Raw genomic sequence first — 24,900 nt, forward strand, 5'->3', positions numbered from 1 at the left:
TCTGGCGCAAAATCGAAGCTACTGGCTTGGAACTCCTGTTCCAACTCCGCTCTTAACACAAAATCGGCATTATTTTTCTCTTTCCGACAATTCAACATAACATGAATGACTCCGAGCAGCGGGCTATTAAAAAATATCAGGCTTTAATAAAAGTTTCCCACCACCGCAAATATCGTCTGCGCAAACAATTCCCGTTAGCGTGTTTAATCACATTTTGTCAAACGATTTTTGGAATTTGAAAGGAATGTTTTAGAACAGTGTGCTGTGAAATTTGTAAAATAATATCGTTATCATTAAGGTGTCTGAAATGGAATTATCACTCTACCACAGAAGAACCATCATTTAGGAGTTCGGTTGCAAAACGTCAGCTACAGAATATCACCAAATTATGTATATATCTTTAGATACTATTGTATCATATGACACTGTGAAGCTTTGATACCGATAGTTCGAAAACAAGGACTGTGACATTCAAGAAGCAGAGCACTCTGGCCAGCATATTGACGTTGATGAGGCCCGCCTGTGAGAACTTGTGAAAAGATCATTATGCAACCACTCGAGAGCTTAGCAATTCTCCATTGATCGCGCAATTATCCATTGGTTCTTAGGTTCCATTGGTTCTTAACAATTGTCCATTGTCTTAGAATTGTCCATTGGTCGCGTTAAGCTTCGCATAAGCTTGTACAAGTTAGATCGCTGGATGCTGCATGAGCTAACTCAAGCAGATAAGGACAGACATGTTCGGACCTGCACTGATCTGTTCGAATATCAACGCAATGTCAAAATTCTGAAACGGATCGTCACTTGTGATGAAAAGTGGATTTACTTCAACAACGCAGGCCGAAAAGGGGGGTTGATTTGCGCCCGGTGAGCCAGTCGGCAGCGTCGCAAAGCGCAATTTGACTAACCAAAGGATCGTGCTTTGTATCTTTGGGTTTTGCCCACAAAAAGTATCTGGAAAAAGGTAAAACACTTGACAGTACGGTGTACAGCGAGATGCTAGTCCGTATTGATGCTACAGTCAAGAAAAAAATGTCTGAGTTCCGGCGCAAAAGGTAATGTTCCATCAAGATGTGCAAGACCACATGTCTCTGCATTCACTGATTGAATTCTGTCCGGACTCAACCGGGATCATTTGCAACACCCACCACAAACCCCAACATCGCTCCTCCGGACTTCTTTTTTCACACCTGCAGCTACCTTCCATTCTGTATAGATTGTTCAAAATGAGGTTGATCGTTTTTGGACTCGCGGCCAGCAAGTTTCTGGGTTCAAGGCTTTGAAACACTACCAAAATGTTCTTAGAGAATCATAGATTTGCGTAGTGATTACTACCCGCACTATAGGTACTGTTTTCATGTTTTTTTCCCCCTATCATTATTCAGAACGTTTTTGGAAGAAACCTTTCATTACAACCAGATATAAGAAAAATGAGATAACCACCTATTTGCATATTTAAAATCGCTTTTATTTTATTGCTTAAATTCATATATTACTCAATAAGAACACTGACATTGAAAAGAAAATTTGTAATAAAAGAAAGGGCGTAATTAAAAATATTCCTGGAAAGAAAAAAAAAAGTGCAACACATTCTGAATTTCTGTCATGGTCTTGTGATAATTTTTTTAAAATTCAAGATTAAGATTTAAAAAACTTTGACGTGTACACCACATAACCTCTTTGTACGGAATATTAAATTGAACACATTTTTTCCTGCATTTCATTTAAACTTATAGAACTTAATTAAATCTACATTGTCGATAGCACATAAACCACAATAGAATAAATGTGCTTTTTTAAAATTCACTATATATATTAGCCATAGCGATAATCTGGCGCTGGGTCCACTTAACAGCGTTACAGCTCATTCAGTTTATATCTCAGAATGCACAAAAATTATATCATCTCAAGAATTATCTAATAGATGCCATATGTTCTATTCAAATACTATAATAAATCTAAAAAGATGTATAAAAGAAATTAAACAAAAAAATAAACAGTTTTTCCACAGACAATTCAGCCTTGCTTCCCTAATGCACATGTTTTACTCCTACTAAACATTCTCCTTTATCCGAAACAGACTGACGACAATTTCTGTTAATGTGAAAAGCTTATTTCCTCGAATTTCATTAGAGATATATTTCTCATTTAAATAATTCTCCCTTCGCGGCAAGGCAAAAATAATAAAAACTCAATATATCTTCATTAAAAATATAGAAAAACATAACACACCAAATATAGCTCAAAAAATTAAAAACAATTTTTACAAATAAAATTACAGTGTCTATACAAAAGCAAGCAATTCGGTCAGCGGGCAAGATGACACATTTTTTGGTGCACAAAACTGAAAGTTTACTTTTGGTCTCACTCGGCAAAAAGATACTGAAAGCGTAAAAACTGATTTCATTTGCTGTGGACGCTAAGCTGTGTCAATATATGGGATAATTTAGTAACTTAAAGGATAATTCCAAAATGGATTAAGGATAATTTAATTCCTAATAATAAAAGAAGACGTTACTTTGTTGTTGGGAAGTTTAATTTCTCTAGATTGGTAACAAATCCACTATTCTGCTAAGTTTCAAATGTAGACAAATATGGTTGCTGTGGTAAAAAAATTAGGTTTAGGTGCACTTAAACAACTTTCAAATTGTTAATAATTCTACAACTATAATATGCAGGTTAACTAAAGGCATAAAAACCTTAACCGGAAGATAAGAACAAAACAATTCAATCACTTTTAAAGCAAAAAATGCACAGTTTACAAATATATAAGAATAAAGAAATTGAGCTCACTGAACCAAGTAAAAGAGTGGATATCTATACACATATAAAATTACAAAACAATTAATTTGAAAACAAAACACAAACACGCCTAGTATTTTTCGTGCATTAAGCTGCAGAAAAATTATCATTAAAGACATAAAGTAAGAAATTTAAAACTAACATTTCACAGCTACAAAAATCCTTGCTTTTCTGTATCCAGAATTAGCGGATGAACCATTTCAAAGTATTTTAATTATAATTATAATAGTTCACCCAAAAATTCTGGCCCTTCCCCAAAGCAGAGAAAAAACAAATTCTAATTCTATCCTAATTAGAAAATACTTCGTTTTTTCCATTTATATGATTATTTGAAATTTATTAATTATGAATTTCAATTTCTGGTTTTTGTGAAATATTAGTTCAAATTTCTTACTTTATGTCTTTAATTTTATACATATATATATGTATATTCAGGGATTAATTTCTAAAATTAGAAGTGCCAGAGACCTATGGAAGACTGAGGAAGAAAAGAAAAAAAAAAAAAAAGCTAAAATTTAAAATAATTAAATAAAAAATTTAAAGATTAAAATCAAATAATTTAATTGATTAAAAAGAATTAATTCAATAATAAATTTAAATTAAGAAAAACGTAAATAGATAAACAGAAATGTAATAAATTATTAAATAAATTTTAAATACTTAAACAGGAAAAAAAGTATTGGACCTTGTCTTATTTGGTTCATCTGCTAGAATTACAATTCCACTTAGATGCTAAGAAGCAGCTCAGCCAATCTCCATCTGAGTTTAAGCCCTGATTATACGTATAATGTACTATTTCAAGGGATGACAGGTACCTTGGCAGCACACCAAGGACAAAAGATAAAACAAATACAGTCAAAAGTCGTTAATCCGGACTCGTCGGGACTTCGCCGATTCCGGATTATAGATCATCAGTTTAAATCTGGTAAGATGGCATGCAGAAATTAAAAATATGAAACCGTAATTTACGAAATAAAGAGCAATTATGATCTAAAGGGCATCAAAATTTAAAAAAAAAAGCTTAACATTTATTTGTTTACTTTATTAAACATTTCTTTCAATGTAAGTTGTTTAAGTTGCTTTGTTTCATGTGCTAATACTTTCCCTTTAATTCTATATAAACAGACGTAATTTCTTGTTCAGTTACAAAGTTCCGCTGTTCGAGTCCTGTAATTGCTGTGTCGAGAATACCAACTAAATTGTCAATTGAAATTTTTTCGTTTTCACTAACCTCTCTGTCACTTTCTTCATGCCTTTATCCATTTTTTGCAGCAATTCCACTTTTTGTTTGATGGACATCGAAACATACTTTCGCTTTGTGGATCCTTTGGGAGCTCCAGCATTGGAAATTCTATTTGACATAATCGAAAGTTCAAGCTTACACTGAAGTGACAAAAGTCATGGGATAGCAATATGCAAATATACAGATGGCAGTAGTATCGCGTAGAAAATGTATAAATGCGAAGTGTTTTGGCAGGGCTTTCATTTGTATTCAAGTTATTCATGTGAAGAGGCTTTGACGTGATTATGGCCACACGACGAGAATTAACAACCTTTGAACGCGGAATGGTAGTTGGAGCTAGACGCATGGGTCATTCCATTTCGGATATCGTTAGGGAATTCAACATTCCGAGATCCACAGTGTCAAGAGTGTACCTAGAGTATCTAATTTCAGGCATAACATCCCACCATACACAGCGCAGTGGCCGACCACCTGCACTTAACGACCGAGACCAGAGACGTCTGCGTAGAGTTGTCAATGTTCACAGACAAGCAACACTGCATCAAATAACCGCAGAAATCAATGTGGGATGTACGAGGGACGTATCCGATAGGACAGTGCAGCGAAATTTGTCTTCCTTGGGCTATGCCAGTAGAAGACTGACTTGAGTGCCTTTACTGACAGCACGACATCGCCTGCAGCGACTCTCGTGGGCTCGTGAGCATATCGTTTGGTCCCTAAATGAATGGAAAACCATGGCTTGGTCAGATGAGTTACGATTTCAGTTGGTAAGAGCTGATGGTAAGGTTCGAGTGTGGCGCAGAGCCCACGAAGCCATGGACCCAAGTTGTCAACAAGGCACTGTTCAAGCTGGTGGTGGTTCCATAATTGTCTGGGCTGTTTTTGGCATAGACTCGGTCCTCTGGTGCAACTGAACCAATCATTGACTGGAAATGGATACCTTCAGCTACTTGTATTCATGGACTTCACGTACTCAAACAATGATGTGATTTTTATGGATGACAATGCGCCATGTCACCGGGCCAAAATTGTTCATGATTGGTTAGAAGAACATTCTGGACAATTCCAGCGAGTGATCTGGCCACCTAGATTGCCCGACATGAATCCCATCGAACATTTATGGAACATCATCGAGAGGTCAGTTCGTGTCCAAAACCCTGCACCGTCAACACTTTCACAATTATGGACGTCTATAGAGGCAGCATGGCTCAATATTCCTGCACGGGACTTCCAACGACTTGTTGAGTCCATGCCACATCGAGTTGCTGCACTTCGCCGGGCAAAAGGAGGACCGACAAAATATTAAAAGGTATCCCATGACTTTTGTCACTTCAGTGTACTTTTATAAAATTGCTCTAACAGTCTGCAAAAAATAATAAGCCGGATCCAATTCAAAGATCAAGGAACAACGCAATCTGCAACATTAACTGAAATAGATAATTAGATAATTTTAGCTAATACCGTCCGTTATACATTAAACGCACATGCGTAAACGTATTATGTGCTAGGGCACACGCATATGCGCAGCCGTAAAGGTCTTACGCGCATGCGCAGAAAGTTTGTAGCTTTGAGGTCCGGATTATGGGTGTCCAAATTAACGACTTTTGACTGTAGTGAGAATTCTAGAAACAGTATGAGAGTGTGGAAATTTTGAAAATAAAGAGGGGAAAATTCAGGACTTTCTGATTGCGAAGCCCTGTCGATATAATTCTAACCGTCAAGTAGAAATTTTCCCTGAATACTTTTTGTGAATAAATTTTCCTAAAGACAAGGTGAGAATAAGCATAAGACTTCTCTGTACAAGTGACAGCAGTGGTGATCAAGACTTTTTTCTTTACTTAAATGTCTCAACCTCTGTGCAAGGCTTGAGTATGAAGGCAAGGCAGGCCTGCATTCAGAAATTAGAATTGAATTTTTAAGGCATGTTTACTATTAAAATAAAATTTATGTGCTAAAATTGTTGTTCACTTACATAAAAGGAACCCTTTTATTTAGAGCTCAGGTGTGGTCTGGCCTGGCTGAAATCATAATTTATCTCGAAAACTGAAAATTAATGGAGCTAGAATATGACACAATTTAAGCTCTGTATATATTTATATACTTTTGGTGCAGCCGATTGCAACCAAAAAGGGAGGTGCACATCTATATGTTTTAGCTGTCCCACATACAAAATTTAAATGTTCTGAGGGTATTTGCTTTTGAGTTATGCGAAATTCCTAAGCATTTAAATATCCATGTCTATAGCAAAAATTCTTCATAGTAAAATATTCAAAATGCACCGCAATTTAAAAACGCTTTTAAGTATACATTATTCTTTATTTTAGGGAATAAAAAATGAAATGTTGACTCCTTGAAAAAAATTTGAGTGTCCTTTGTCACCTTTAACTCTAGACGAAGTCCATTTTCAAGTTGAGCCCCCTTAACAATCGAACTGTCCACCTGTGGGGCATGGGCTCCACTTTGGGAAACATTGGAACAGACTATACAGTTCTAACATGTTCTCACTGCCCAAAAAGTACATTAACGATCAGCAGTAGCTCACAAGAATTTTTTTTAATTCCTCATGTTCTTACCAATCATATTATTCTACATTTTAGCACCAGCTACCACATTACTGGACACAGGTACAAATCCTTAAGAAGATATGCATATTTATAAATTTTGATGTTGTGTTACTTCTTTCAAGTTGTCAAGTCCCATTGAGAATGAAATGGTAACAGAAGAGGGGGTACTTGCCCCTTAGGATATTCTTAATCAAAATTAGAACAGAGCTAGACAAAGTTGTACAGTAATTCACATGGTGGTCTTGGCCAAAGCAGGCATTCCCTTTCTCTTGACCAAGATGAGTTCACAAACCAGATCTAGATTCTGGTGAAGATAGCAAATCTAGTGATCTACGAGGGCTATCCAGAAAGTAGATTACGTTTTGGAATAAAAAAATAAACAAAGTATAGGAAACAAATTTTATTATATACAGATGAAAGCCACACTCAAATACTACTTTTCTACATAGTCACCATACAAATTAAGGCATTTATCGTAGCGATGTACGAGCTTGGAAATTCCTTCGTCGAAAAATTCGGCCGCCTGCGCCTTCAACCACTTCGTTACCTCTTCTTGCCTTCCATCTTGCACAAAACTTGTGGTAACCAAGCTTTTCGCTGATGATTTTGTGCAACAAACTTCGCGAAATTTGTGGAAAACTCAAAGAAAGTTCCGTTATTGTGAAATTTCGATTTTCACGGACTTTAGCATCGACTTTTTCGAGAAGTTCGGCGGTCACTATGCTGGGTCTCCCACTTCGATCTTCGTCGTGAACATTGGTTCGGCCATTTTGAAATCTTATGACCCACTGACGCACTCCACCTTCAGTGATAATGTTGTCCCCATACACTTCACGAAGCTGCCGATAGATTTCTATCGGTTTACAGTTTTTTGCAGTCAGAAACCTTATTACTGAGCGCACCTCGCAGCTCGCGGGATTTTTAATTAACGCAGGCATTTCAAACCGTCACAGTATCTGAACGGAGCACAGCACGAACCTCTCACTAGCACGGCTAGATGCAGACTGAGCTGCGCAACGCTCTGACCCCAAGATGGCCGCGCTAGCCCCGCCCCTAGCGGACACAGACGGAAACGTAATCTACTTCCTGGATGGCCCTCGTATATTCAACCAAAAAGTGAGGTGCACAACTGCATGTTATGGCAATCCCATACACAAAATTTGAACATTCTACAGCTACTCTTTTGAGTTATGTGAGATATATACATAGGTACAGATGTCACAAAATATCTCTTACATATTTTACAAATATGACAGTCTTTCTGTGGCACTGCTGCCAAGTATATTAAAATGCAGCAGAATCACTTTTGAATACTTAATGTTTTGGGTGAATTCCACTCGTTTATCAACAAGATAATGCTGCTATACACCAATAGTTCTATTACGGAAAAAGTTAGAGCAACATATTTTAACCTCATATAGAGCAAAAACAAATTCATAATAAAATTCAAGAAAGCAATTTTGGTCACATAGCAAAATTTTACAATAAATTTGCTTTAAATGTTAGCAGATCCATGAAATGGAATATTTAGGATTTTATTGTAAAAAAAAAGCTATTATTTAGCATTTCTGCTATTATTTATTAATATAAATAACAATGTTCTCAACAGGATGGGAATGATGAATATTTATTTGTTTACTTTATTAAACATTTCTTTCCACGCGCGCATGCTTAAAGCATACTTTACGCATAGCCGAAATTACAAAATTGCTACCAGAAAACTATATGATTTGCATCCGTGATATTTATAATGACGAGGAATTTGATTTAAATCATATCAAAGACGGAGTACATCGAGATTAAATACTACATTTAGTAAGGAATTATAAGCCGAATAAAATAAAAACATCTGCCCTGAAGATAACAATAGTGCTGACAGATCAACTTCCAGTTCATTGCACGCTGCGACGTCCCCCCCCCCCAGCGCAGAGCAGCGTGAAATTGATAAACAGATTTCGGAACAGTTAGATAAACAAACGATATGCCTTTATCCATTTTTTGTAGCAATTCATTTTTTGTTTGATGGACATCGAAGCATACTTTCGTTTTCTAGATCCTTTGGGAGCTCCAGCATCGGAAATTCTATTTGACATAATCGAAAGTTCAAGCTTACTTTTATAAAATTGCTCTTACAGTCTGCAAAAAATAATAAGCCAGATCCAATTCGAAGATTAAGGAACAACGCAATCATCAACATTAACTGAAATAGATAATTAGAGCTTATACCGTCCGTTATACATTAAACTCGCACGCGAAAACGTATTCTGCGCTTGCGCAAACGCATATGCGCAGTCATAACTGTCTTGTGCGCATGCGTAAAACGCGCATGCTTCAATGCGGTGCATGCGCAGAAAGATTTTAGCTTTGAGGTCCGGATTATAGATCATTCCGGATTATGGGTGTCCGAATTAACAACTTTTGACTGTATATGAAATTACCTGATTCGGTAAGCTGCTTCCTAAACATTAGCCTGGATAATCCAAGAATATTCTACATACAAAAATAATTCCAGGACAACCAGCTATTTCAATTTCGTTGATCTTTAAAATATGATAACTGGTAGTTTGGCGACATTTTGGAGGCGATAAAGGTTACTACCTGGGACTTTGGTAATAATGTGAGTAGTACTCAGTTCCGATTACGCATTATTTTGCGTGAGGGAAATGAGAGATCATGGGATATGTCATGTGATATTAATGGACGAATTACAGTTCTTTAATCAGAAAAGGGGGGAAATCGGAAAAAAATGTGGAAATTTTGTATTTAGCTTTATTCTGTGTTGTGTGAAACAGTGTTGTTTAATTTTTGGATCCCATGGCCCTAACTAAAGTGAATTCGAAATAGGTATTTAGGCATTGTGATAAAGAAAAGTTTGCTTTTTATTTAGCGGAGGAAGTAATTCGCAGAAAAAATCTTTCAATAATTTTATTGAATGAATTAGAAAAGTGTATCCGCCACGTAATCAAGATTCTGAAGAAGATTAGGTAAGTTAGTATTTTTAATTATATGAGGATATTATTATTATGCATTGTTCTAAATGTAAGGTGGAAAGGAATTTGGTATCATTGGGAAAATTGTTATTAGCAATGATTTAGTTTAAAGTAATTAGGATTGTAAGGTAATTTTTATTAATTTAATGTATGTACTCATTTATATTTTAAGTAGTGTTTTTGAATTTAATTATATTTTAATGAAATGATAGTTATTTTGTGAATTTTATGTTTGTAGGAATTTGGTATACGTTTAAGTTGAAATAAACATGCATGGAAATAATTTAAATATTTGATACTAAGTATTTGTAATGCTTGCGGTATGAATTCGTTGGTGACGTGTATAATGTAATAGATGATTTAGAGGTAAAAGTTTTTGGATATTTTATTTATTTTATATGTGGAAATGTTCATATTTGTAAAGGGTAAATACTTTTTCGCGATCAGGTCATTTCATATATGTTCTTTTTACCGGGTTTAAAGGTTGAGAAAATTGTCATGTATTTTTGTGAAATTTTTCTAATTTATGAGAAAAAAGCAGTGTACATGGATATAGTGAAGAGTGTGCGCAATGCCATTTTTGTGCAATTCTGGGATTTTTTTTAAGTAAAAATAAGTCGACGTATACATGGTTTAGTGATATTTTAATTAAATGATAGTTATTTTGTGAATTTTATGTTTGTAGGAATTTGGTATACGTTTAAGTTGAAATAAACGTGCATGGAAATAATTTAAATATTTGATACTAAGTATTTGTAATGCTTGCGGTATGAATTCGTTGGTGACGTGTATAATGTAATAGATGATTTAGAGGTAAAAGTTTTTGGATATTTTATTTATTTTATATGTGGAAATGTTCATATTTGTATAGGATAAATACTTTTTCGCGATCAGGTAATTTCATATATGTTCTTTTTACCGGGTGTAAAGATTGAGAAAATTGTCATGTATTTTCGTGAAATTTTTGTAATTTATGAGAAAAAAGCAGTGTACATGGATATAGTGAAGAGTGTGCGCAATGCCATTTTTGTGCAATTCTGGGATGTTTTTTTAAGTAAAAATAAGTCGGCGTGTACATGGTTTATGTGTATGTGTTATTTTGAAAAACGCGTAAGGAGTATGGTATTGTGCACTTCTTCCCAATTTTGCAGTGAATATTTGTCATGATTAAGCAGTTTTGTTTGATAAAATTTCTAGCATAAGTGTAATTCGGCTACTAGATTGTTGGAAGAAGCGTTCAGTAGATAAAAAGAAAAGAAACATGTCTTTACTTCGTGAAGACAAAATGGCGGCGGGGAAAAAAAATAGAGGGTTGCTGTAGGAGAGTTGGTTGCCAAATTTTCGCCAAAAAATCGCCAAATTACCATAATGTAAAGATCAACATTTAATTTTGATTGTAGATAACAGATGGGAGAAAACAGCTATTTTGCAATGTAGTTTTCATAAGGTTTTACAAACCTGTCTTCTTTATAAAATTCATAACATAAAATAATATTTGTTAAAGAACGTTTTCAAAAGGACTGGATAAAATATTTAACTTATGCTTTATTGAGCAATGCACTTTTATAGTATGGAAACGTAAAAGAAAGCTCTATCGTCAACTGACAAAAACCTCTACTTATTATGGGCATGGTTTCATTAAAATTGAAAATATATATATATAAATAAACAAATAACAAGAAAGAGTTACCTCTTTCAAGTGTTAAAAACATCCAACTCAGAAAAACTTCCATGATCAAAACAAATATAAGACCACCACAATTTACAGCTGCTCATCATCTTCCAAAATCAAGGATAAGCATGTTCATAACTTAAAAATCTAGTGCAAGATGACAAAAATGGGGATGGGAGATAATACTTCATATACTAGTCGTTAACAACATGCCCATTTCAAAATAACTTATATAAAAGTTTTAGTACATATACCTTAGATACTTTGTTTTGATTAAATAAGTCACATGGTAAACAACACTAATTTTAAATTGAAAAATTAATTAGGGGTGGGAACCCAGAGACATACACAACTTTAAAAATTTTTGAAAATTTGTGATGTTTTAGACTAAAAATATTAAGCATCAAATGATACAAATGTGCAATTATTTCCCAACTTGTAAGTATAAATGAATAACAGATACAGACTTTAAATAAATGCTTGCATATAATGTAAACATACACTATACAGTAATGTTTAAATAAAAATACTGACAAAAATAACACTTCATTTCATATTTTAAATTCCATTCAATTTTTGGTGAAGAGAATGAAATGTATTTCTTAACACCATATTTGGAGCTTGGTTTAATTACAGTTAATGTGACATTTAAATACATCAGCATGGTAATAAGACACAGACACATCATCCCCCACCCCCAAAAAAGGGGGCAAGTTATTTTCCTTGCGTATTTAAACACTTTTATATGCCTAATAAAAAGTAATTTAAACTATACAAACAGTTTTGGTACACAAAATTATTTATTTTAGATAAATCCGTCTATCTTAAAAAGGTATGCACGAAGCCATATAAGGAAGCAAACAAAAGATGATTATTGCATGAAATCATAATCATATAAAATTCAGAAACAGCAATTTCTTTACTCAAATAAATAAACGTTTTATGTCAGCAGAAAACAATTTCTACCTTTATTCAAAAAAAACCTTCTGTATTAATATCCTTTATCAGGTTCCCGTAAGCAAAGATACTCTGTTTTAGAAATAGATTTTTAGATCATAAGAAAATATCGAAGAAAAAAAAAATTTAAATTAAATCTCATACCTTCAGCGGTTAGTCTTTTTAAGCCTTCAACTATTTCTAAGCCTACTTACTAACTATAGAAGAAAGTTTTTTATAAATATAAAACAACACAGTTACTGTAATAGATGAAACATCCTACATATTTTAATTTCTCGAACAAGTCTCTAACGCATCAGTGACCCAGTCGAATAAATACCGAATCTTCTAATTACTAATCTAACACCACTGACAGATAGATATTATGAAAGCTGAACATTTACTTGCTTTTATTTTGCATTGAAATTCCCATTCAGTTATTCAGCGCCATCTAGTGAATTAATACAAAAGCTGCAAATATATATTTTGCAGTCTCAGTTAACAGCAACAGTTAACTAATTTAGACATAAAAATGAGAAAAACATTGGACAAATAAAGAAAAAAAACTTGGCTCTAAAAAGTATTTTACTATTAAGATTTAAAACTTATTTATGAGTGAAAAATAAATACACACATAAGGAACAAATGCAATGAAGTTTTTATAAACCAGAACTCAGTCTAAAGAAAATACCTTTTTTTTTTAAATAATTGCCTTTTTTGATGTAAGAGATAATCTCATGTTCTTCTTTTTTCTTATATTTTTTATGTTAATTGACTTCGGCATTTTTTTATATTAATTTGTTACGGAATCAATTGACTGCTTATTTATATTGCCTGATGTTTGATTCCATACATACTACTACGTCGGAAGTTAATAATTAAAATTAAATGTGTACAAATAAATTATTATTGTTTATTATTAACTTTAAAAAAATTTTTATTAGAATAAAAAAAAACAACTGTGTAACTCATGACTGTAACTGTTGAAAATTCAAATTATTTGCGACGATTTCAAAAAATTTATTACCCTACTTTAATTTTTAAGTGAATGTTAAAAATAAATTCCTATATTTTATGTTCTGTTTGAGTTGTTATCTTGTCGTAGGGAAAGCAGAGTTTTATATTTAATTATTTGATTTGTGTTACAAATAGTAAATTCTATTTAGCTATGTTAAACATTTCTTGATGCGTAATTGTGTATTTTAACATTTGATTTCTCTTTCGTTCATTTAGTGTTAGGTTAAATATATTTTGTGTTGTATTTACATGATCCTTTTTAAGAAACAATAAATTAGCCATGCCAGTGACTGATTTTTACGATAATAGTTTCAGATATACATTTTTTTACCAATATTTGTCTTATTGCATATTCAGATCTCATTACTGCTGTTTATTCATTATTATAATTTTACGTTGAAGATTTTTCGGGGAAACTGTAGAATCATCCACTGCTTCGCGCGTTTTTAAGAATTGCACATACTCGATATCCATGTACACATCGACCTATTTTCACTTAAAAAGTCAAAGAAAATTGACAGAAATCCAATTCTTCTTACTCTTGTAAAAAGCGCCAAACAAATAAGTGGGCGATTCTGCACTTTACCCGTTCTTTGAATTATAAATTATATTATTTTTTTAACTTTTAGAAAGAGTAATTTGGCCATTACTTTCGTTAGCTGTTATGAAATGTGATTCACGTATTTTTAATCATAATATTTGTTTATAATTTTATGTAAGCTTTATTTTCTTTTACTATTTTTTCTTCTACATTAGAAATTAATTTTACTATTTGGTGTAATTTTTTCCTCTTATTTTGTGTCAGTATGCCATTTATGGTCTTATCTCTTCCAAAACATAAATGTTAACATATTTTTATACTTTATTAATAGTTATGTGATGAAATTATTTGATGTACAATAAACTTTACATAAAATATTTGTTTTCATATTCATTTAGTTAAGTCTCCTTTTAATTCACTGATTGGTTTATATATTTTTATATTCGTATACTTATATGAATTTGATTAGTATATTTTATTCCAATCACTTTGATCTTCATATATAGCCGAAGAGGCAGCCAACCAGATGCAAGATTGATTCATGTAATGTTTACTTAATGACTTGAAAATGGAGTTCAAGTTTTAAGACTTTAGTTCCTTGATCATGGTATATTGGAAAGTTAATTTGGGAAAAAATATCAGCAGAAAAAAAATAATTTCTATCTTTATTCATTGAAAGCCTTGTGCATTAATATCCTTTATCAGGTTCTGTAAGCAAAGATGCTTTGTTTTAGAAATAACTACCATAGATCATGAATCGCATACATTCAGCAGTCTTTTAAGCTTTCAAGTACATCTAAGCCAACTCACTAGACGCAGAAAAAAGTTTTTTACAAATGTGAAATTTGGATACAGGATACTTTTCCGTTATGCACTTGCCAAGCATTTTGGCCTGTTCAATTGTAAATCATTTCTAGTTGTAAGAATAGTTTATAGATTGCAAAAACACATGCACACCATGTAGTAGCTGATTGCCAATAGATCATTGCGTGCTGCCATTTTGCAGGTGCATAACACAAAAGTACCCAACACAATTACTGTAATAGATGAAGCTTTGTACATCTTTTAATTACTCAAGCAAGTGAAATACTTCAGTGGCCTCTGTGGCTTATTTATTTTTCGTAACTCTGCTAAAGCCAAACTGAAGTTTAAATGTAAACAAACTTTTTTTTTTCAAGGTCTTGCCAACAAGAGAGAATTATTTCTTTTCAAAAGTACGAGAGTTCTAAAAAGTTTAATTAGTTAAGAAATTTACATTGGCATAATAAATTATGTGGTAAATTTAAAAAGGAAGAAAACGAGATTATTCTGTGTAAAAGCATCTATATGGAATTTTAATTTGGCCAGGACACCATTTAATTAATACCAGCTTATTTCATTCCCTAACAAATATTACAAAATATAATAAAATAGCACTTCAGTGATTATGTGGAATTCAGTATATAATGGATTTCATTTTATTTCAAATTATTTAACTCTGAAAACAGAATTAAAATGCAGAGCAGTTTTCAGCTTTTTCTTCATAGTCATTTAAAAATTAATAACAAATCTAATATTACCTTGTTGTAAAGGGAAAAAAATCAAATTTTTTGTGAAAAAGTCGCGTACTTATACATTTAATTTTTAAAGTGACAATTTTTACATTATATATATATATTTAATAACTTATATAAAGGAGTATTTCTTTTATTCAGAACTAGCTTTCACACATCAAACGGTTGCATGTTTCTTGTCAGCATCCTCTCTCTCTCTTTCTCTTTTTTTTTAAATCCAAGACTTCAAATGTCTTTCCATTATTTTATTGTTTGCAAGAATCTGCAAAAATGTCTATTTATTATTAACAGTTTCATTATTAAGTGGAAAGCACAACATCAAATATTCTAAAAGAAACTTTTAAATAAGTAAATAATTCAGTTGATGCAAGCTGACAGTTAAAATTCATTTAAAAATTGAACTGTAAATTAAACATTTTTTAATTCAATTTTTTTGCAAGTGATAACTATCTAAGGAACAAGATAGTAATGAAGAAAATTACCGACTCTGTCATTTAACATTGAACAGATGACATTTTTTGATATGATGATCAAGGAGTTATCCAAGACATCCCTTTTTTCTATCTGATAGTATTTAAGACAGAAACAATTGAAAGCCTTGTGCATTAATACCAACCAAAAAAAAAAACACTTAAACAACTTATCTTTTTTGTGTGTGTGTGTGTGTCTGTAAAGTATAATTATTCTGTTTTAATATTGGATTGACATTCATTTAAAATTTTTTTATGTTTATTATTGCAATATTTTTAAAATGCAGTGAATCATTATTAGGCATTGTAACGTCATTGTGAAATAATAATTTTTATGATGAGTTATTAATTATGTTTTATCAAGCCATGTATTTTCATAAAAAAATGTATTATTTAGAAATAGTTTAACTTCCTGTCAAGTTTTGGCCTAGATTATCTTAAAGAATTCAGCTTAAAGGTCTTATATCTTTCTTCTCCATCAAATTTTAGACAAAACTTTTAAACGACCATCCTCTTGAGAGAAAAAAATTTTGTTCTCGAAGAAGATATATAAATGTCACTTACTTTCAAAGTTGTCAGTTATATTTTAAAATCTGTCTTACTTTAAAGAATTTTTTACATAATTTCATGTAAGCAAATATCTTTTTTGTCTAGGCACTTAGGCCTTTCTCTTTGTATTCAGGTTAGTTTCATCCCGAGTTTAAGGATGTGAACTGTTGACTGAAAATTATTGCATAATTTTACAAAGTGTTTAATTGCATGAAATTGATAACATTCTGTAGTGTTCATCAATATTTAAGTCACACAATAGTGTCAAAGCCCTTGATTCTTTTAATGAATCAAATAAGTGAACGTGTGAAACTCCGTCAAGATTTTGATGTCGCTGTTAATGCTAAAAATGCTAACTAAAGTAGCAACTCGTATATCTCATAATATCTTAAAACTGAACCAAAACAGTCTGCAGAATGCAAGTAATAGATTATATCATGAGGCTTATAAGATTCTGTTGATTGTGAATTACTGGAATCAAAATTTACAATTACAAATATATGACAATAACATCTTATATCACTCTGTTTTCCAAAATAAAAATCTGAAAACAGTACTTATGTATTAATGGAGAAAAGGCCAAAATTTGAAAATAAGGCGGGGGAAGTGAATAATAGGCAACTTTGGCACTATAAAATGATATAATTTATAAATATTCACTCGTAATGCTTTTAAGTACTAAATATATCCAGAGAACATTATTAAAATTGTGTTTAATTTACTAAACTAGCATCTTCTCAGTAGGCTTGTATTTAAAAAAAAAAAAAAGGGTACTTTTCTGTTATTCTGTTATTGGGACCGGATTCAATAATGCTTACATGTATGAGTGTTTGTGTGTATGTATATACATACATAGATACATGTGTATATATTTACTTACCATCCATACATGTTCGTATGTATGTACATACAAACAAACATGCACGCAGGTATACATACATTTCTGAACTCAATCCCAATAATAGAAGAGTACCGAAAAAAACAACTGTGGTACATTTTTCCAAACATTACATGTTATTAAACATAGGTTAGATAGGCTGTCTTTTTAATTAGTAGGTTAGGTAGGCTGCCTTTTTAATTAGTACAATAGTTTGTTATAATTAGCAAATATTATTAAAATATATTATTAATACAAAATTATATTTTAAATATATTGTTTATATCTTATGCAGTTATCTATTGTATGCGTCTTTTGTGCAGAATTGCTTGTTATAATTAATGCCTCTATAGTCTGGTAACTCTCCATATATAATGTTTCTTATTTATATAGGATTTCAAAATTATTTCACCCATGGCAAAGAATACAGTTTCATTCCATCATATCCAAGACGCCGAAGAAAAAGAGGAGAAGGTCCAGGAAAACGGTTTTTATGTCCTAAGTGTAGTTATTCCACTGACCAGAGAGGTGATTTTACTAGACACGAGTTAACTCATACTGGGGAACGACCACATGCATGCAACATTTGTAACAAACGATTTACTTTAAAGGGGAATCTTCAGGCACATTTAGTACTGCATTATAGACAGAGTAATAATTTGTAATAAATTTTTGTAAATAAATGTGTAATTTTGTAGCTAGGTTTAATTTTTTTAAAGATTTTTATAACTGCATTTGGCAGTTCATAGATCATAAACTTCTTAACTGTGTAAGTCACAAAATAGGGAGAAAAGTGGATTTTAAATGGTAACCGAATGAACTTGGGCTGCAATATCACTTCTTATAAATTATCTTATTTTTCATGAAAACTGCTTTACATCATGAGACATAAATTTAATAAAAGATTTATATGTCTTATATAAATGATAAGTGATTAGATAAAATAATCTGGAATGAAAACGTATACTCATCTTATACTTCCTGCCATGAGCTAAAGGATAAGTCTGTGATAGGAGAAACTCCCATTACAGACTTATCTTTTAGTTATGGCAATCAGTAATTTTTGATACAAATTCTATAAAGGAAAAATGCCATAATTTTGAGAGAATGGTGGTTTTCACATTAAATTGCTATTGAAGATCTTTTTATGACTAATATATTACACTTGTTATCATTATTTAAAAAATAATTATTGAGTTCTACCCAGAGATTGGTTAAAGTGATATTAGTAAGAAATGCATGTCAAAAAATTTAGTAAATAATCTGTATATTGAAGTTAATTATGATTGGCCTGTTCCAGAATAGTTAAAATATGAACTGATGTAAAATAATTAAATAAAATATTGATGCTGTTTTAAAAAAAATTTGAGGAAATATTTTGGATCACTATTTCATGTGTTTCATTTTCTATTGCTAGAGGCAGCTTAAGTTTGCAGTTTCAGAACAGCATGCAGTGAATAGATAATTGCCACATCATTTTAATTTAGCTGTATATTATTGAAAGTAGAAATTCTGATTTAACTTGAAAATACATTTTTTAACTCGTATATAGTGTAACCCTGATCTGTCATTTACAGTCAAAAGTCTTTAATCCGGATTTGTCGGGACTTCGGCGATTCCGGATTATTGATTTTTCCGGATAATAGATCATCAGTTTAAATCTGGTAAGATGGCATGCAGAAATTATAAAATTAAAAATATGAAACCGTAATTTATAAAATAATGAGCAATTATGATCTAAAGGGTATCAAAATTTACAAAAAAAAAAGAAGCTTAATATTTATTTGTTTACTTTATTAAACATTTCTTTCAACGTGTGCATGCGTAAAGCATACCTTACGCATAGCCGAAATTAGAAAATTGCAACCAGAAAACTATTTGATTTGTATTCGTGATATTTATAATGACGAGGAATTTGATTTAATTCATATCAAAGACGGAGTACATCGAGATTAAATACTACATTTAGTAAGGAATCATAAGCCGAATAAAATAAAAACATCTGCCCTGAAGATAACGATAGTGCTGACAGATCAACTTCCAGTTCATTGCTCGCCGCAACGTCCCCCCCCCCGCGCGCTCGCGCAGAGCAGCGTCGTGAAATTGATAAACAGATTTCGGAATGGTTAGATAAACAAAGGATATGCCTTTTTGTAGCAATTAATAAACAAAGGATATGCCTACATTTTTTGTAGCAATTTGTTTTTTATTTCATGGACATCGAAGCATACTTTCGTTTTATAGATCCTTTGGAAGCTCCAGCATCGGAAATTCTATTTGACATAATCGAAAGTTCAAGCTTACTTTTATAAAATTGCTCTTACAGTCTGCAAAAAATAATAAGCCAGATCCAATTCGAAGACTAAGGAACAACGCAATCATCAACATTAACTGAAATAGATAATTAGATAATTTTAGCTTATACCGTCCGTTATACATTAAACGCGCATGCGTCAACGCGGCGCATGCGCAGAAAGATTTTAGCTTTGATGTGTGTCCGTGTATTAATGACTTTTGACTGTACTCAGGAAATGGTGGAAAATGTGCATGTACCAGTTGTTGAAAATACCGATGTGAACTGTACGCGTGATGTAGACAAACTTCAGAGTGGTGAACAAACTGTTTCCTATTTTTCTGTGGATGGAAAGTCTTAAAGGACTGAATCTTCAGACTGTGATATGCAAAACAGAAATGCATCTGAGAATTGCAGTGGAAAAGTATTTGACCTTGGTATAACTTAATGAAAAGACTGAGACTGAAATTCATTCTTAACTTTAATTTGTATAATTTAAAATTGTAATGTGTCAATTTGTGTATATAACTTGTGCGTAGTGTAAATGTTTGTTTCTTTAGTTATGTTATTTGTTTGTACCGAATTAGGCTTCTCACCAAGGGTTGCATTGCCCGGGACGTGCAGTCCTTAGGAGGGTGCAGTGTTACGAAATGTACAGGCGCAATAAGATGGCTTCCCCACAAAGCATTTTAGGGTTGCCACATTTGGTGAGAAATCGCCCATTTGGCGACATGCCACGGATGGATGGAGAACCTTCTGGAATGAATTCCAACCAGTTTAGCCCAAAATGTTTTCGAACACCAGTCAAAAGCTATATAAACCCTGCTGGTACGCAGAAAGTTAGTTAGTATCGAGTTGGTGTCTCGTCTAGTGAGCTGATAGTCAGTCACTGAGAGAATGTGTGCCTCGCCTATTGAGCTGATATAGAGTATGCCTTGTCTAGAGTGCGAGTTAATTAGTATCCAGTTGGTGTCTCGTCTAGCGAGTCAATCCCTGCAGAGTGAGTGTGCCTCGTAGACGGCGAGATAGTCAGTCCGTGAGGTGTCGATCGAGTTGACAGTCGGGCAGCGAGTGCCGAGTGGGTTGTCGAGTGCATTGAAAAGTCTGTTAATGTACAGCGGTTAGTGCATCATCGAGAGAGTGTGTTAAGCTCCGGGAATGACTGAACCGAAGAGTCAGGAGCTGTGCTCTGTGCGTCGTCGAGTGCATCGCGAGTTGTAACGTGGAGAGTCTCGAGAGTATGTGGAATTCCGAGAACGACCGAACAGAGTCGGGAGCTGTACTCTGGTGCTTTGCAGTGAAGCTGTCTCCACCGTTATAGCCTGATAGTGTGAAGGCTGTGTTGCTGATTGTGTCAGCGTGTTTATAGTAGATCTTCAACGACTGTAAAAAGTGACTTTGGAGCTGTCCTGATTAATATTGGCTAAATAAAGTTTGTTTCGATATTTCATCAAGTAGTGTCGTCATTATTCACTCCAAATCCATACGAACCCGTAGGAACGTGAAGGAAGAAAGTAACGTAACAACTGGTGTCAGAAGAAAAACGTAACAATATCATAAATCACATGTATTTTAAACTGTGAAATGTTATTAGATTGTTATTTTAATAGTGCTTTTTTAAAAAATATTTTTTTAATAAGTATAATTTATTAGTGGCCATGTAAATCTATAATGACTAACAGGTATCAAACTACCTAATTCAATTATTTATAACTTATGGTTAATCCTTAAAAGTTATCTTTGCATGTTATTGTCTTTCATTAATCCTTACTGTGGTTACAAGATATAGCACAAAAATGTAAAATTAATGTAAAACTTACTTTTTGCATCTAGTGAGACTTAAAATCATACAAAACAACTTTCACATCACCTCTGGTGCTTTAGTGGCTTATTGGAACCTTAAACTATATTAACTTGGTTACAACCTCAGAAACTCTACACGAAACCATGACACTGACTGCATCAGACAGAGCACAACTAACTCTCAAAGCTTGCCAACCATGCGTACATCAGGCTTTCAGGTTTGTTTTGATCACCAGGTCTCTAGACAAGACTGCAAGCAGCAGTGGTGGTGGCAACAGCCAGTCTTCTGTTATGAATCATGCTGATTATGATTTTGCTTCTCATTTTAACCTGTGCCATTTGACAAAATCTACCTGCTATTTACTAAACCGCTTGACTGAACAAGTATGTGACAAAATGAGACATACTAGAAAAAAATTAACATAAAGCTAACTGTTAGTAAGATGTAAATAAAATCTCACTAATCTCCTTTCAAATACGTCCAGGTAAAATATTTAATGCTACTTGATAAATTTTAGAAAGTTGATTTTATTAACAAATTTGTTTTATAATTATGTTAATTAAATTATGTTTAATAATAATGCATCCTATTTACGAATTGTTATATTCTTGGATAGTATTACAAAAATGAAGTTCAGGCATAGATAATATCTTTAATTGAATTTATCGAGTTCCCTTTTGCTGATGGGTTCTTAATTGTTTTCCATTAATGGTTCTTAAAAGTCCTTAATTTCCATGTTGAGAAATGCATATGAACCCTGTGTATTTCATTCTCACTAAGCCAAAATCAAATATTGAGAGGCAGCAAGCAAAGCATGAGCATATTTTGTATTTAAAACCAATCAGGAAAAGTTAATTATGTACAAATACAGTTTGTTTTTTTAATTAGATAAAAATATTGTTTTTTTAATAAGATAAAAATATTTTGCCTTTTAATTTTATGTTTTAAGAGAATTAATATAACAAGAAAATATATCTAAATTTTGGATACTACCAAGATAACATGAAAGTGCAAATGAAGTAAAGGAGGTGGTACACGAAAAATTTGCGGGAATCAATGGAAATATCTATTTTAGTCTTAGTGAATCTATTTGAATGATGTATGCGCAGACAGAATAAAGGTTTTTTTTTTTTTTTCCCCAAAATGGATTGAGAAGAGATGGCATCTGTATATACGTATGTATCTTACATAACTCAAAAATGAGTGGTCATAGAACATTGAAATTTTGTGCATGAGACTGGTATAATATGAAGTGTTGCACCTATTCTTTTTAGTTGCAATTGGCCATACCAAGCACATATATATATAGCCACTCTGTTACCGGGCTGGGCGAGGTCAGTTTTTTATTGTTATATGTTGGTAAATTGTGCATTTTTTGTTTTAAAAGTGATTGAATTATGTAGTTCTTATGTTCCAGTTAAAAGTTTTTATGCCTTTAGTTAATCTGTGTGCAATAGCTGCAGAATTACCAACAATTTAAAAGTTTAATTGGCACTAAGCCTAATGAGGCCGCCATTTGTTTGCCTTGCTGCGAAGTGGGAACTGAATTGATTGAATTAGAAATGCATCTCAAATGCAATGTGAGGATATAAGTTTAAATGAAGTGCAGGAAAAATGTGTTATAATTTAATAAGTTGTACAAGGAAGTTGTAGTGTCCACATCAGATATTCTTAATTTCATTATCATCTCCCCTTGCATACATATTTTCCAGTTCTTGACTGGAATTCTGATTTCCTATCATCATTTATATCCACATCACCAAAAACTTAGAATGATGTATATTCTTGATTTTAATTATGTTTCAATACTTATGTATTTTCATGATTAATATACTTAATAATTTCTATCTATCTCCTTAATTATGCTTATAAGCATTTTTAAATAAAATGTATATGTCATTTTTAGGCTTATTTCATAAATGTATCATTAGCTCAAATTTTGAGTCGATTGAGTTTTTTTTCCTTCAGTCACTTTAAACCTGGCTTAACTTTTCATTGCCATTTGATGTACATTTTAATAATTTTAAATCAAATATCCTTATGAAACTTTGTCTAAATGCACTGTTACAGGAGTATTTTATTTTGGTTCTGATTTAAGTGAAATTTCAGAGAATTTTCGTTTTCGTCATTTCAATTTATAACTACTATGTAGTTTATGAATATTTGCTTGTTACTTAAAAACTAAGCAATACATAATAGCAAAAGTATGTGTGTATATTGATAAGGGTATTTTCTAGTAACTGCCTTCCCAAGATAATCTTTTTTAAAAGTGACCATATTTCTGATAATTATGAATACAGTCAAAAGTCGTTAATTCGGACACCCATAATCCAGAGCTCAAAGCTAAAATCTTTCTGCGCATGCGCCGCGTTGACGCATGCGCATAGGCGTTTTACGCGTGCGCGTAAGACATTTACGACTGCGCATATGCGTCTGCGACGTTTTCACGTGCGCGTTTAATGTATAACGGATGGTATAAGCTAAAATTATCTAATTATCTATTTCAGTTAATGTTGATGATTGCGTTGTTCCTTAATCTTCGAATTGGATCCGGCTTATTATTTTTTGCAGACTGTAAGAGCAATTTTATAAAAGTAAGCTTGAACTTTCGGTTATGTCAAATAGAATTTCCGATGCTGGAGCTCCCAAAGGATCTAGAAAACGAAAGTATGCTTCGATGTCCATCAAACAAAAAACGAATTGCTACAAAAAATGGATAAAGGCATATCCTTTGTTTATCTAACCGTTCCGAAATCTGTTTATCAATTTCACGCTGCTCTGCGCATGGGGGGGGGACGTCGCGGCGCAAAATGAACTGGAAGTTGATCTGTCAGCACTATCGTTATCTTCAGGGCAGATGTTTTTATTTTATTTGGCTTATAATTCCTTACTAAATGTAGTATTTAATCTCGATGTACTCCGTCTTTGATATGATTTAAATCAAATTCCTCGTCATTATAAATATCACGAATACAAATCAAATAGTTTTCTGGTTGCAATTGTCTAATTTCGGCCATGCATAAGGTATGCTTTACGCATGCGCACATTGAAAGAAATTTTTAATAAAGTAAACAAATATTAAGCTTCTTTTTTTGTAAATGTTGATACCCTTTAGATCATAATTGCTCATTATTTTATAAATTACGGTTTCATATTTTTAATTTTATAATTTCTGCATGCCATCTTACCAGATTTAAACTGATGATCGATAACCCGGAATCGTCGAAGTCCCGACGAGTCCGGATTAAAGACTTTTGACTGTATTATGTTTCTTTATATTATGATAGTATTCTCTAAGATGACCCTCCTGAAATCCATTCAAGACCATCCAATTGCAAATATATCCAGTTTTGCTATTAAACAAAAATAATTAATATTTTTAAACACGGAAGAAACATTCTTAAACCTTATCCTTCTACAAACTGCCTAAAGAATATGAAATTTTGTGACAGTACTACAGAAACCAGTTATTTCGATGAAAATTTTCAGGCCTAATGTGTAGAATTGCACATTTTAATATGTAGCAATTCTCTTTCTTTGCTATAGTTATTACAGAAAATTAATGTTTCAGAGAAACTTGCTGTTGAAA

The 24,900-nt window shown here is 32.6% G+C and overlaps 1 protein-coding gene and 1 long non-coding RNA gene across 5 annotated transcripts in view; one reads left to right on the forward strand and one right to left on the reverse strand.

Annotated features, from left to right (window-relative positions):
• The window catches only part of LOC118196962 (semaphorin-2A-like), a 745,632-nt gene extending 733,000 nt beyond the window's left edge, over positions 1 to 12,632 (reverse strand). For 2 of the 4 annotated variants that reach the window (XM_085810484.1, XM_085810482.1), the window contains exon 1: positions 12,373 to 12,632. The gene's annotated coding sequence lies outside the window, so the exon portion shown is untranslated. The remainder of the gene's footprint in view (positions 1 to 12,372) is intronic. The other 2 variants (XM_085810486.1, XM_085810483.1) reach the window with 2 other exon arrangements.
• Positions 12,633 to 13,222: 590 nt separating this feature from the next.
• On the forward strand, positions 13,223 to 17,911 carry LOC118184911 (uncharacterized). The gene is made up of 2 exons (XR_004757504.1): positions 13,223 to 13,358; positions 17,608 to 17,911. It is a non-coding gene; the product is annotated as an uncharacterized LOC118184911 (long non-coding RNA).
• The last annotated feature ends 6,989 nt before the right edge of the window (positions 17,912 to 24,900 follow it).

Source organism: Stegodyphus dumicola, chromosome 2, assembly GCF_044657685.1.
Source record: "Stegodyphus dumicola isolate Sdum_Otavi_A_Nest chromosome 2, ASM4465768v1".
Lineage (NCBI taxonomy): Eukaryota > Metazoa > Arthropoda > Arachnida > Araneae > Eresidae > Stegodyphus > Stegodyphus dumicola.